Below are 13,486 nucleotides of genomic sequence, written 5' to 3' on the forward strand. Positions count from 1 at the left end.
TTATAAAATTGTAATTTAAGAGATGAAGAAATGTTCGCGAAATTACGTTTCAGATAGCCTAGAGATCGGTTAGCGTTGCTATTTATATAGTTGATGGGCTGTTCCGATGATAATTTGGATGAAAATAAGACGCCCAAGTATGGAAAACTGTGCGAAACAAACGATTCGACTCATACAGCAGATTGCCAACAGGAGACACGGCATGAAAGAGCAGAATCTCCTACGGCTGGTACAGGCGTTCGTAGTTAGCCGTATCTCGTATGCTGCCCCCTTTCTTGATCTTAAAGTTTCAGAAAAGGAAAAGATAAATGGAATTATCAAGCGGTGCATGAAACAAGCTCTAGGATTGCCCATCCGTACATCCACTCACCGCCTCCTAGAGCCAGGCATGCATAATATCCTGGAAGAAATTACGGAAGCAGTGAGAGCGTCCCAAATCGAACGCTTAGCCGGGACCACAACCGGCAGGGCCATCCTAGAAAAACTCAATCTGAGCCGAGATAGCAGAACAACCGCCAAAGTTGACATGCTCGGAGAAATTCGGGACAATATAGTTGTACCCCCATTACCCAGGAATATGCATCCTATTCAACACTCAGTGCGCCGGGCCAAACGGGCAGAGGCGCTAAAGAAACGCTTCCGCTCCTACAAAGACGAGGACGTGGTCTACGTGGATGCCGCTGATTATGGTAAGAACACGATGACCGTCGCGGTCGTCAATAATAAACAACTCCTCAAAATAAGTGCCTCCATACTCTCGGGTAACCCAGAGACTGCAGAGGAAGCTGCCATAGCACTGGCTTGTGTAGGCACAAAAGGTACAGTCAGGCCGGAATGAAACGCGAGCACGCATATGTGATACATTTCTGCTTTGCAGCGAAATATTCCTTTACAACCTATTTTCGATTATGAATTTCAGTAGGCCCTTTACCCAGACACATGAATCAGGCTAGTTGTGCACTTCAGCTGAAAGTAGGCAGGCAAAATATTTTGTTTTCTTGACACGCTCTGTTCGCGTTTCATTGCGGCCTGACTGTACATCATCAGTGACTCCAAAGTTGCCATATTAAATTTCAGCAGGGGCCGGGTCTCCCCTCTAACGAATACAATTCTAAGCCGTCATGTAATAGACAGGAAAATTACACTAGTCTGGACACCAGCACATGCATCCCTGCCTGGATAATGACACGGCTCACGAGTTCGCCCGAAGCTTTTCCTTCCGGGCGGTCCCGAGCGAGGTGGTCTTTAGAGACAGGGATCGCATGGTGACCTACAGAGAAATTACACAGCACTATCGTTTGCAACGAGCTAGACTTCCTCCAGCGGATAGATCCTTGACCAGATATCAAGCCATCAACTGGCGCCGGTGAAAAACTTACACCTTTCCGAACCCGGCCCTCTGGAGTCTTATGCACCCAGGGCAATTTTCAGACAAATGCGCATACTGCGAACTTAGGGCCACCTTGGACCACATACTATGGGAATGTCCTCATGCTCCCCGGGAGGGACGAGGAATAAACACGAAAGACCAATGGGAGACTTTGCTACTGAGCTCCGACCCGGCGACTCAGTTACAACTCGTCTGACTGGCCGAGGCCGCTGCCGAGAGTCAAGACCTTTCGGCCGTCGTCTAGGCGGGTAGCCCTCTGGATACCCTCTTTCTGTTGGACATTAAAAGTTTTTCTATCCTATCCTATCGACTATCATTTATTCCATTATGTAACCTGCTACGGAGGCTGCCATCTTGAATTCTATCCATGGAATCAGCATAACTCGGAGGCTCGAAACGCGACCACTAGAGCTAAAGCTCCAAAAATAAAAATGGTACTGCCTGTGCCGGGTGGCATCGCACGTCTAGACCTCAGAACCAAGCACGGGTGATCGCGCACTACGCTAGTGGCGAGTAGCTTCCCTGGGTGCCCACAGCGCGTCCAAGGGGTCCTCTCGCCTCGAACACGCAATCATTCACTTAAGGGACGCGCATGGCTGGGTCCGTGCCGCCGCGATGTGAACGCTACGCGCGTGCGCACGTTTCGAGCACTTCCTCGCGTGCCGAGACCGCTGGAAAGGAAAGCAAAAAGGAAAAGGATTAAAGGTATGCGACCCGCTCTTTGTCGTCCACAGAACGTGCGAAGGCAGTACTGAGGAGGGAGAAGGAAAGCTCCTGCTCTCGGCCTGTCAGTGAAATATCAAGGCGAAAGCCTTTAATGTATCATACTGTCTTCCGTTAACAAAGCGTGTCACACGCGTTTAATTAGGGAACTAAAAAGATAGAAAAACAAACCAAAGGTTGCTTCGGAAAGAGGAGGAAATAATGAACCTAGGAGCCAAGTTTCATGACTGTAGATTAATTAGTTCATTAATTATAGGAAAAACTGTCGAAATGGCGTCGAAATAGCGCGGCCGTCGATATATCCACGGAAACAATGTGACGTCACATTCACCGGAAGTCGTCACAGCAAAGTAAAAATTGTGACAGAATGGTCGGATAAACTTCGAATTTGTGTCAAATTAGATGAAAAAATGTCTAATTAAGCGTAATTAACACTTAGGATCCCCGAAAGATGTATGATTTGGGTATCAATATAACCACGGGATCGGTGTGACGTCACATCCACCGGAAGTCGCCACGGCATAGTGTCCTCGGCTTTCGCCTCTCAACACTTTAGTTGCCAAAGTGTCCACACAATTTTTTATAGCCGATCCAGGGTGCAGTGGGTGCATTATCGGCGCGAGTCCACGGTACGGGGGTGCTAAAGCCTTCCAGTTCACTGTACCTTGATTTAGGTGGTACGCGTGCGGCGTGCCACTGCTGCTCAGGCGCGCAAGACGCGATCGGTAAATATGGAGCAATGGGAACAGATGTTCATCGCAAAGTATTATAATAACTGTGTCCTGCTCACACTCTAATATACTGCTGTATGCAAGCAAAACATACGAAAGCACAGGCATGTAAAGGCGGAGCAGTTACCGAAATTAATAATCCAACCCCAGATCCGGAACTGTTAGTGGTTAGAGCGCTCGGCTACTGAGCCGGAGTTCCCGGGTTCGAACTTGGCCGCGTTTCGATGGAGGCGAAAAGCAAAGGCGCCCGTATGCTGTGCGATGTCAGTGATTGGATTGGATTGTAAAACATTTATTGCGTCGAGAGCAGGTTGCGGAGGCACGTACTAGATGGCCGCTAGCCCATTTTTATTTATTTTCAGAGGTACTGCCAGCCTTCGCAGAAGGCCTTTGGCAGGAGTGAGCATACATGGTAAAGGAAGTACAAAAAAGCGCTACACTAGCGGCGACTAGCGATGGCTAGCGGCGACCTCGTTGGCCCGCTCGATTGCCCGCACTTGGATCTTGGGGTCCGAGCTGACCAGCACGGCCTCCCACCGCTCGGGAGAAGGGAGCTGTATTAACTCCGCCGGAGGCGGATCATCTGCGCAATTCCACAGAATGTGGTCGTAGGTGGCCCTTTCACCACATTTATGGCAGTTTGGATCGTACTGGCCAGGGTACATGAGGGCAAACAGAGCCGCCTCTCCAGCCTAAAGTGATGGGTGATGTCATGAAATGAGATTAACCCGTCCCTCGTGAAATTCGGGTCGGAGGGCGCGCTCACTGCCCGGTCGACGAAACCTCGGGCTTGCGCGTGAGCCGCCTCGTTCCCCGGATTAGACGAGTGGGCCGGGACCCAGATCAATTCAACTTCTCTAATTGGAAGGCGGGTGTTTTGAAGGATGCGGAGTGAGGTAGACGTGATACGGCCCCTCGCGAAATTGCGAATGGCTGTTTTGGAGTCGCTGAATATAATATCAGCATGCGTGTTCGCTATAGCTAAGGCTATTGCCGCTTCCTCCGCCGTCTCGGAGGAGGTGGTTTCTATCGACGCGGCCGCCAACGGGGCGCCGTTCCCGTTCACCGCGACCACTGCAAACGCTTTTCTCGGGGTTTGTCGGTATTCCGCTGCGTCCACGTACGCCACGTTGTCGTGTCTGCTGTATTTGGTGTGTAGTGCGCGAGCCCTCGCTGTTCGTCGGCCTTCGTGGTGCGTGGGGTGCATGTTCTTGGGTAGGGGTTTGATCAAAAGAGCTTTCTTGATGTGCGTGGGTAACTGCGTTTTCGAGTCTCTCTCTGGGAGCTGTTCGCACATCTTTAGTCTATATAGGAGGGCCCTTCCTGCGCTCGTACGGGTGAGTCGTCCGAGCTGTGAAACGAGGTGCGCCTCGCACAACTCCGAGAGAGTGTTGTGAACCCCAAGGGCCAGCAACCTCTCCGTGGACGTACTGTGCGGAAGCCCAAGGGGCGCCTTGTAGGCCTGCCGGATTGTAGCTGCGACCTTGTTTCTTTCCACCAGCTGCAGTTGCAGGTAAGGGAGGGAGTAGACGATCCTGCTCAGCACGAAAGCCTGCACAAGTCAACATAGATCTTTCTCTTTCATGCCTCGTTTTTTTGCTGGAGATCCGTCTGATTAGCCGCACAGTCTGATTGACCGTGGCAGTCAGTCTGTTGATTGTTTCGGTGTTTTTGCGATTGTACTGTATGTACTATGGGGTCACTCGCGTGCAGCCGGCCGGGAAGGCGCGTTTCCGTGCCAGCTATGCGCGGGCGTTCCCGTGTCCCCAACCCGTGGCGCAAAGTAACAGCCACGGCGGGTTCGGACGAAGTAGGCAACGAACAGAGTACGCTAGGAAACCGTTTATTTACCTAGCGCAAGGCAAAGCACACTGCGGAAGAATGTTCTATCCGATAATAGATGGTTCAGCAGCTTACCAGGTCGTCGTCGACCGGCGATGGATAATCCGGGGAGGCGCGGGCAGAGCGGGGTCGGCGGGGCAGAGCGGCAGTAGCACCGCCGCGAGAGGCGAGTCTCGAGCGCCCTGCTTCCCGCCCGAGCTCTCCTTAAACCCCTACGACATTGCCTCCCCCTTGAGCAACCGGTTGCAATCAAGAGGGGTCGTTCACCCCGTTCCTAAGACGCCAGAGCGTAGGCGTGACGTCATGTCCGAGCTAGGAGTGAGGAGAATGGCCGGGTGCCCCCTCTCCCCACAACCGGCGGCGCGGGGGCGATGAAGGATTAAAATAAAAACTGGTATGGCGCAAGAAACGGGGACATCATATTTCATCATGAACCAACTCGCCCAAACTAGAGTTTTACTTGGCGATGAAGGATATTTGTATATCCCACATCCTCCCCTCCTTAAGAAGCCTCCCGAACAGAGAAGCGGGCGCAACGTTACTTAATCTTCTCCGCCATCCAGGGATCGAAGTTCTTCGGCTCCCACCGGTACACTTGTTGATGTCCGCGCCACGCCCGCACCGATCAGCTGGTCCGAAGGCTTGGCCACCCGCGAGATGCTGATGTCGACAGGTAGCTTGCTGCCGGCCGCCGTCTTCCGAGTACGCGCGGCTGCGCCGCTCCGGTGAATATGGTCGACCGCCTCCTTGGCCCCGGCTTCGATTGCTTGGAGGCCAGGTCCGTGGCTGCGCCGCTCTGAGGGACTGGGTCAGGTGGCTTCAGAGGCGAGGGCCGCGGCGCTTTCATGGTAGAGGCCGCGGTTGGGCCGCCCTGGCATACTTGATCAGCTGGCGAGGGCCCAGGGTTGAGGTGGTAATGAGGCCACGGCTGCTCATCCGTGTTTGGCTAGCTTGCTCCGGTGCGGTGTGACAGGTGGCAGGGACGCCTGGCTGCAGCAGGGAGGCGGCTTCAGGTCGCGAGCTGGGCGTAGCGGCGGGCCATGGGCGCGGCGCGTTGCCGAAGCTGGATGGTGGCTCTAGATGGTTGGTGGTAGTGACGAACGATGTCGTTCTGGTGCGCCCTGCTTCTTTTCCATCTGCGCTGAAAAAGGTCAACACAGATGTAACCAACTCCCGCAGCGCGTGCTACGTAGCTGTTCGGCCCTCACGAGAGTCATGGGGGTTAACGCAAGTAAGTCTTACGCAACATTGATCGGCATGAGCGGCCCGTACGTTCATGCATCTAACGAGACTGCGTGTCGGCCTGCGCCCTCGCTCTAGTCCGCGCAGGCAGATTTCATTTCTGCCTACGGCGCAAGTTATAGCGGGACGCGGAGTTCGCCGGCTGATCGCAACGCTCGTTTTCCGACTGCGGCGCGGGTCGGGCTGTGTCCTGAACCCACTCATCTCGCTGCACGTAACGTTTCAAGTCGCATACGTGCACCGGTCCGCCTGTCGGTTTCGACCGCAAGTCTTCGAGCGTGTAAACGAGCGAGGAAAGCTTCTCTCGCACGCGAAACGGCCCGATCCATTTCGGCGCCAACGAGGCCGCGAACTGTCTGCTAGCATCGCTCAGAACGTGTTGGCGCCGAAGCACCAGATCGCCCACTTCGTAGTGAACATCCCGGTGCGAGCGGTCGTACTGTGCTTTCTGCTGCGCCCTAGCGGTACTCTGGTTGCGGCGAGCCTTGCGTAAGGCCTCCGTCATCTTAGCGCGCAGCTGCGTCGCGTATTCAGCTCGTGCTGACGAAGCGACTGGCGTCTTCCTGCTGTCCGTTAGAACCCGGTCCATCGGATTTAGCAGCTCTCTACCCAGATTGAGAGAAGACGGTGCATACCCAGTCGAGCGGTTAACGGTCGAACGCAAAGCGAACGCGATCTCCGGCAGATAGGAGTCCCAATCTTTGTGCCTCTCAGAGTACGCGACAAGCATGTGCTTGATGTTGCGGTTGACTCGTTCCGTGGGGTTCGACTGAGCATGATAGGTGGTCGTTTTCTTGTGCTTAATGCCGAGTGCAGCGCACGAATCTACGAACACCTTCACAGTGAAGTAGGACGCGTTGTCCGTTATCAGCTGCTCTGGGAAACCGAACCTGGTGAATACGTCCATCAGCTTCTCCATGATCACTCGTGCCGTCATCTTTCTCAGGGGGAAAAGTTCAACCCACTTGCTGAAGTGATCCGTGACCACCAGTAAGAACTTGTTCCTACTCGGTGTCGTGGGATACGGTCCCATGATGTCACACGCCGCGATTTGCCAGGGAGTCTGGCTGTTAATCGGCTGCATGAGGCCGGGCGGTCGTCCACCCCGGGGCTTCACACTTTGGCACACATGACATGAGCGGGCGTAGCGTGTTACGTCCCTTTTCATGCCAAGCCAGGTAGCAAAGCGACACAACTTAATGTAAGTCTTGGGGCCGCTTGCATGCCCAGCGATGCACGAGTCATGAAAGTAGCGTAACAGTGCCGCTCTTAACACTCGCGGTATCACCACCTTGAACGCCTCGCTTGTGTCGTTCTCGGAGGGGATATACCTCAGCAGGACGCCGTCGGAATCCAGCAGATAAGAATCCATCGCGCTCACAGCACTACCAGCTGTTTCCAAGCGCTCCGCACCGACAGCAAAACCAGCTGTCCCCGTGTGCGCGGCGGACCGGCCACTCGGCTCCCGGAGCCCGTCGAACACTTTTCGACAAAACGAATCCATCTGCTGAGCTTCGAGCAACTCCTTTCTGCTAAACACGATCCCCACGGAACTCTCGTAGTCCACGTGGTTCACGCTCTCGCCTGGGGTCAACGGTCGGTCCGCGTCCCTTACATCGGCTACGGCTGGGGACAGTCCCACACTCTCTCTCTTTGTCGGGTGGTCGGTCGCGTGACCTTCCTCGCTCGGGACAGGCGCTCGCGAGAGTGCGTCAGCCACGGCGTTGTTCTTCCCCTTGCGGTAGCGTACGCTAAAGTCGTAACGCTGCAGCAGCAGGGCCCAACGTGCCAGGCGGCCGCTCGGCTCGCTGAGTCGTCTCAGCCAGGTGAGCGCCATGTGATCCGTCTCGATCACAAATGCCACCCCGTCGACGTAGTAGTCGAACTTCCGCAGAGCAAAAACTATCGCGAGACATTCCTTCTCTGTCACCGAGTATTTCCTCTCTGCCGGCGTCAGTGAGCGGCTCGCGAACGCTACCGGTCGGAAGACGCCTTCATGCTCCTGAAGCAACACTGCTCCTAAGCCCAGGTCGCTTGCGTCGGTTTGAATCACAAACTCCCTGTTTAGGTCGGGTAGCTGCAACTCAGCCGTGTCCGCGAGCACCTTGGTGAGGTTGCGCAGTGCAGCCTCTTACTCGTGAACCCAACTCCAGCGCTCGCCCTTCTTCAAAAGCTTTGTCAAAGGTGCCTGCAGCGCTGCGCAATCCAGGATGAACTGGCGATAAAAGTTCGCCATTCTCAGGAAGCGTCTGAGACCAGCTAGATCTGACGGCGACGGAAACTTAAGCAAAGCCTCGAGTTTATCCTCGCACGGCAGAATGCGGCCTTTGTCGATCGTGAACCCCAACAGTGTTATTCGGGTAGCGGCGATCTGCGCCTTCTTCGGGTTCAAAGTGATTCCCGCGGACCTCAGCCTCTCTAGGATGTCCCTCAAGTGGCGCAGGTGTTCCTCGAACGTTTTCGAGTACACCACGATGTCGTCTAGGTATGCGAGCGCGTGGTGCCACTTCGCATCTCCCAGAACACGGTCCATTAGGCGCTGATAAGTAGCGGGTGCTCCTACCAAGCCAAAAGACATTCTCTTGAATTGGAAAAGACCTCTGTGACAAGTAAACGCAGTCTTCTCCTTATCACGCTCATCCATTTCAACCTGAAAGTATCCGCGGCTAGCATCGAGCGTAGTAAAGTACTTCGCCCCACCTAGGTTGGATACTAGGGAAGAAATGGTTGGTAGAGGGTACGCATCCTTTCTCGTAACCTCGTTCAGTCTGCGGTAGTCCACGCAAAGCCGATATGTATCGTCTTTCTTTGGAACTAAGACTACCGGGAAGCCCCAAGGGCTGTTTGACCTCTCAACAACGCCAGTATCGATAAGTTCGTCTAAGGCGCTGTCTAGTGCTTTTCTCTTAGCCAAGCTGATTGGTCTAGGATTGCACTTCCAAGGCAGTGCATCACCCGTGTCTATTCTGTGCCTTACTAGTGTAGTGAGGCCAGGCCGGTCCGTGAATGTCGCGTTGAATTCGTAGAGGAGAGATGACAAGCGTGCCTTCTCCCTCTCTGATACGCTGTTCACCTCCGACAACAAAGGGTGCATTGACCTCCCTGGCACGGTCAAGCTTTCTACCGCGACAACATTCTCTGTGGGCCCTCTCTCAGCGGCGACTGTCCGCCCGCATGCTTGTTTCCGGGCCGGCGGGGGTGATTTTCCACGGTCTCTCCCCGCTAGCTCCGCGTTCGGAGCCGTAATTGACTGCGAGGCCGCGGGCGCTTTTGCAAAAAGCTTCAAGGCGCCGGTGGTGCGCTCCCGATAGCCTCCGCTGGTTATGTCTATCACAATGCCTGTCTTGGCTAGGAAGTCTCGCCCAAGAATTACGGGAACGGATAAACAGGGAAGATGAACGAGGCGTTGTCGCCGCACGCGTCTTTCCCAGCGAACCACTATCCTAGCTGCACCGCTTGATTGCGCTGTGCCGCTCGCGAGGCGAAAAGTGGTATCGCACTCTCTCAACCGGATTTTGTTCTGGCGGAGATGGTTTAGCACCTCGTCACCGAACAAAGAAGCGCTTGCCCTGTATCGAGTAACGCGGTGAATTTCTTTCGAGCTATCGTTAGCTCGATGAACGGCGCTGGCAAGTCAACAGAACTTCCTACGAGACATGCCAAAGGCGCTAATAAACCGGGTTTCTCTGTGTGCGCCGCGCGGGATCGAAGGTCGATCACCGGCGGCTGTGGCAGTTTCCCGACTGTGTTTGGTCACGGGCGGGGAGGCGGCCACAATCGCGGGCGAAGTGCCCCGGCTGGTCACACCTGTAGCAGCGGTTGCTCGGGCTCCGACGGGCTAGGCGCTGGTCGCCACGTTCCGGTCGGTCGTTTCGATCTCGATCTCGCGGTGCGGACGGTGGGGGCCGCTCGTGCGGCCGCGTGTCGGCCTCGCGATCTCGGCTACAGGTGTTCCGCTCTGCGGCAGCGTGTGCTGTTCGCAGCGCGTAGCTGAATGGGTCCAAAGCGCGGTCGGACAATTCCCAACTCCTCGGAACACGCTCGTCAGCAAACTGTGCTGTCGCTTCAGCTCTAGACGGACTACGCGCTGAGCTGCCATTCCACGCGCAGCGCGGCTCAAGTGACTGCGATGCAGGTGGCGGCGGCCGATACGCTCGCGCAGAGAGGATGTCTCCCTGAATGCGCTTCGCCTCAGCTGCTAGCTCGTCCAGGTCTCTAAACCTGCCTCCTCTCAGGTAGGCCGCGAAAGTCGGGTGCGCTTGTCGTGTGACACGCTCAACTTTCTCCGTGTTTGTGGCGCGAGGGTCAGCGAGGCGATACAGTTCGTCCATCGCTCGGACGTACTCTAACAAAGACTCGTCGGGGTGCTGGGTGCGGAGTTCCAGCTCCCTCTTCAAACGCCACTCGTAGTTTGCGGGGAGGAATTCGTCGCGGAAGCTTGCGCTAAACTCCTCCATTGTCCTCGCTCGGTTGCCGGTTAGTCGGTACCAGCGGGCCACTTGCTCCGTCAAAGAGACAGGCACAACACGCGCGAGCAGTTCGGCGTGTGCAATTCCTGTCGCTTGCTGATAATGCAGCAGACGGTCGAGGTACTCACTAGCCCCTGTTCTGTCATGGTACCCCGTGTAGGTAGGTACGTCTATCCTAAGACGGGGTGCCTGGGCCGGGGCTTGCAAATTGTTTTGCAACATACCCGCTAAGCTCTGCGTAACTTGCTTCGCGTTCTGCAAGAGCACCTCGGATGACTGCGGACTAACGCCCCCGGAGTTGGGCGCAGCCGCTGATGGTGTCGAACAATGAGGCCTAGGCGCCCCATTGTTCGCACCACGGAGCGGCGAGGTGCCCGATGTGGTGCCCTCCGTACCAGGCCTAAGTCCTGCCGACGCGCCCGGGAATGCAACTCGGCTATTCCGCGTGGAACACTCAAGATTTACGCCTTCCAAAGGCAAGTCAAGTAGGGAGCCCTGGCTCTGTGCCGCTAGCTCTGACAGCATGAACAAAGACTGGAAGTCAGGCCTATCAGCTGCCATCCTTTGCTAGCGCGTCGACAGTCGTTCGCTCCAACAAAGTACACTGCTCAATGCCTAGTTCGCCCCACGTTCGGGTGCCAAGATATGGGGTCACTCGCGTGCAGCCGGCCGGGAAGGCGCGCTTCCGTGCCAGCTATGCGCGGGCGTTCTCGTGTCCCCAACCCGTGGCGCAAAGTCACAGCCACGGCGGGTTCGGACGAAGTAGGCAACGAACAGAGTACGCTAGGAAACCGTTTATTTACCTAGCGCAAGGCAAAGCACACTGCGGAAGAATGTTCTATCCGATAATAGATGGTTCAGCAGCTTACCAGGTCGTCGTCGACCGGCGATGGATAATCCGGGGAGGCGCGGGCAGAGCGGGGTCGGCGGGGCAGAGCGGCAGTAGCACCGCCGCGAGAGGCGCCGGCGGTGCCTCTCGCCCTGCTTCCCGCCCGAGCTCTCCTTAAACCCCTACGACATTGCCTCCCCCTTGAGCAACCGGTTGCAATCAAGAGGGGTCGTTCACCCCGTTCCTAAGACGCCAGAGCGTAGGCGTGACGTCACGTCCGAGCTAGGAGTGAGGAGAATGGCCGGGTGCCCCTTCTCCCCACAACCGGCGGCGCGGGGGCGATGAAGGATATTTGTATATCCCACAGTACATGCCGAGTATGCGTATGGTTTGGACCTCCTTGACCGTTAGTCCTTGCACATATACATTGAGAGGGGTCGGTGGGGTCAGGTTTGCGTTTCTACCGCGTGGTTTGGTTCTAAGAACCAGCAGTTCCGATTTCGAGTGCGAGCATTCAAGACCCGGTCCCGACGCGTAAGTTTCAATTATGTCAACTGCCTGCTGCTGGGTATCCTCTATTTGGCCGTCATTCCCAGTGGTTACCCACAGGGTGATGTCGTCCGCGTATAGGGTGTGCTGCAGCCCCGGCAAGGCGGCGAGTTTGGGGGGTAGTGTAATAAGTGCAAGGTTAAAGAGGAAAGCCGAGAGCACCGAGCCTTGTGGCGTGCCTCGGCTGCCAAGAGGAATGGGCTCCGATTTGAGGCCACCTAACACAAGCTCTGCGGTCCGCTCGGATAGGAATGATCGGACGTAATTGAATGTCCGTTCTCCCGGGTCTATTTTAGAGAGGTTCGTGAGAATGGCCTCATGCGAAACGTTATCGAAGGCCTTGTTCAGGTCTAGCCCGAGCACTGCCTTCGTCCCAGTTCCGCGTGGAGGGTCGAGCACCTCCATTTTAAGCTGGAGCATCACGTCCTGCGTGGATAAGCTAGCCCTAAAGCCAAACATTGTGGGAGGAAGTAGGTCGCGATCTTCCGCGTAATTTTGCAGTCGGTTAAGGATGACATGCTCCATAAGTTTTCCGATGCAAGACGTGAAGGAGATGGGCCGCAGATTATCGATCGAGAGTTTCTTTCCCGGTTTGGAGATGAAGGTCACCCGTGCATGCCTCCATTCCTGGGGGATCTCGCCTTCCCTCCAGTAGGTGTTCATTAGGTCTGTCAGAGCCGCGACAGACTTGGGGTCCAGGTTTCTGAGCGTCTTGTTCGACACTCCGTCCAGTCCCGCTGCGGAGTGGTACGGAGCTGACCCAGAGCAAACCAGACCTCGGCGTCCACTATGTCTGCGTCCAGGGTCTCATTGGGGAGGCCCTCGTATGCGGGTAGGGGGTCTGTATGCGACGTGCTCAGGATTTCGCGATGTCAGTGAAAGATCCACAGGTGGTCGAAATTATTCCGGAGCCTTCCACTACGGCACTTCTTTCTCTTTTTCTTCTTTCACTCCCCCTCCCTCCCTTCCCTTACGGCGTGGTTCGAGTGTCCACCGAAATTTGAGACAATTACTGCGCCATTTGCTTTCCTCAAAAACAAATCTTCAGTTTTCGATCAGTGCCATTGGTAAAAGTCATGGAGGAATGAAAGCGTAGAAATGGCTAAGGGGAGGCCCTCGCTAGAATATTATCTAGTTCACTATACCCTCGCTATCCGAGCTGCATTGCAAAAAAAAAAGTTGTAGAGTTTTAACGTAGTTATATCGAGTAGGACGTGCGAAAGCATAGTTTAGTGGTATGTTACACTAATTAAGCTCAGTTATCTTAGTATGCGATGATACGAAGCATGTAAATCGTCAGACACAAACTTTTTTCGCAATAAAGTTTCACACTACGTTGCCGCAATGTCACAAACGCAGTCCTTTCCCTCGCGTTTCTTTCTGTTTTAGAGCGTAGCTCTTTGGCGCTCCTTTTTGCGTTTCGCGGCGTCGCCGTCGCCGTTGTCCGTTGTAACCAGCAGTGGGCACCTTAGTCTCGCTTTAAGCTGCGAAACCAATGGAGCGGGAACTTGGAAAGCAGAGGGAAGGCGCATAAATGCCCTCTTGGAACAGTGGGCACCTCAGTGGTGCTTTAAGCTACATGGCGGTATGAGAGATGAGCGCTGCATGCGTTGGCATTGGCAAAGTTGTGCCAGGAACGCGGCGCTGGAGCCATATATGCCGTGGGCGTTCATTGTGTTCATTGGCTTTGGCGTTAACGTTTTACACTCCG

This window comes from Amblyomma mixtum, chromosome 1, assembly GCF_055824585.1.
Source record: "Amblyomma mixtum isolate Tamu chromosome 1, ASM5582458v1, whole genome shotgun sequence".
Taxonomy (NCBI): domain Eukaryota; kingdom Metazoa; phylum Arthropoda; class Arachnida; order Ixodida; family Ixodidae; genus Amblyomma; species Amblyomma mixtum.